This window comes from Priapulus caudatus, unplaced genomic scaffold (genome assembly GCF_000485595.1).
Source record: "Priapulus caudatus unplaced genomic scaffold, Priapulus_caudatus-5.0.1 Scaffold97, whole genome shotgun sequence".
Lineage (NCBI taxonomy): Eukaryota > Metazoa > Priapulida > Priapulimorpha > Priapulimorphida > Priapulidae > Priapulus > Priapulus caudatus.
The window spans coordinates 70,635-72,131 of record NW_014577158.1 but is presented as its reverse complement, the minus strand read 5'-3'; the positions used below and the strand labels follow the sequence as shown (position 1 = coordinate 72,131).

At 41.7% G+C, this 1,497-nt stretch overlaps 1 protein-coding gene across 1 annotated transcript in view; it reads right to left on the bottom strand.

Moving 5' to 3' along the window:
• The window catches only part of LOC106805018, a 7,882-nt gene that overhangs the window by 6,118 nt on the left and 267 nt on the right, over nt 1-1,497 (bottom strand). The window lies entirely within an intron of this gene.

Sequence of the window (1,497 nt, the reverse complement as noted above, 5' to 3'; positions counted from 1 at the left end):
CGCACTCACTTCATACCTTCTTGTATATATACAGGGGCGTAGCTAGGGTGAAATGGATGTGTACCCACACAGGCGGAAGAGGCTCGGGGGTATCTGGGCGTCCTCCCCCAAAAAAATTTGAAAATGTATATCGCAGGAGATAGTAATTGAGGCACTTCATTCTGACTACGACAATTATATTTTTAGTAGAACTATTCTCTTCATGAGCAACAAGATGTGATCACTAAAGATCACTATAACTAATCATGTAATTTTTGTTTTATTATCAAGACATGTTGAGCTAACGCACATTCTTAAACTCTCTCTCTCTCTCTTTCTTGCTCTCCCTCTCTGTGTGCGTGCGTGCGTGCGTATGTGCGTGCATGCGAGCGAGCGTATGCGTGTGTGGGTGCGTGTGGGCACGTGTGTGCATGTGCTCAAACACACACATCACTTATAACACATCACATCACATCACGGCATTGTTTAAGTTGCGGTCATTATTCAATGCGTAGGAGTGAACACCGCTGGGATGAGGGCGACAGCAAAGCTCTTTCTTGGAATTGGGAAAAAACTGCAAGAGGGTTGTAGCCTGCTTTGCCACTCAATTATATAATTTAATCTATGCATCAGGTAACGTTTTGTACACCCGCGTGACTATGTAAAAATATTGTTAGTACAACAGATCTAGAGGGGGGTATATAGCTAGCCACCCAATCCACCCCTCCCCCTAATTCCGCCACTGATGTAGTAAGCTTGTGCATAGAGATGTAGAAAGTTTGGACACTGCGCGGCAAAATCAGAATGTACATTTCAATCGATGACGTAACTGATACAGTGGCGCGCCGCGTGGGTGTTATTTGTTTATAAACAATTTAGTCTGACTGACTGACTCGCTCTCTCTCTCTCTCTCTTGTTCCTCTCTCTCTCTCTCGTTCATCTCTCTCTCTCTTTTTCTCTCTCTCTCTCTCGCCCTCTCTCTCTCCCCGTCTCTCTCTGCAATAAAAAAAATGTTTGGTATAATGATGTGTGCGCAACTGCGTATCTGCGTTATGGTAGCTACGCCCCCGATATATTCCAACTAGTATATTATTTCTATGAAAGTAACATACACGCACTCACACGCACACATACACGCACACACACAGTCACACACACACACAAACGCGCGCGCGCGCACACACACACACACACACACACACACACACACACACACACATGTATATAAAAACAAACATATCTATACATGCACATATGCATAATAGTTATATATAATAATCAGAAATAATAAAACAAGCTTTTGTTTTTATTCACTCCAGAATCAATAAAATTATATATATGTATATATATACATACATGACAGTATTCTTTATTTAAGTGAGCATTTAAATTCACATGCATAGATGAGACTTGATTACCTGCCTTTAACTATTCGAGAATCCTCAGTGTGATGACAATGTCGACCAATCAGCATAATCCGTTTGACTATTATAACTATAATAGAACGCGTGCAGCCTC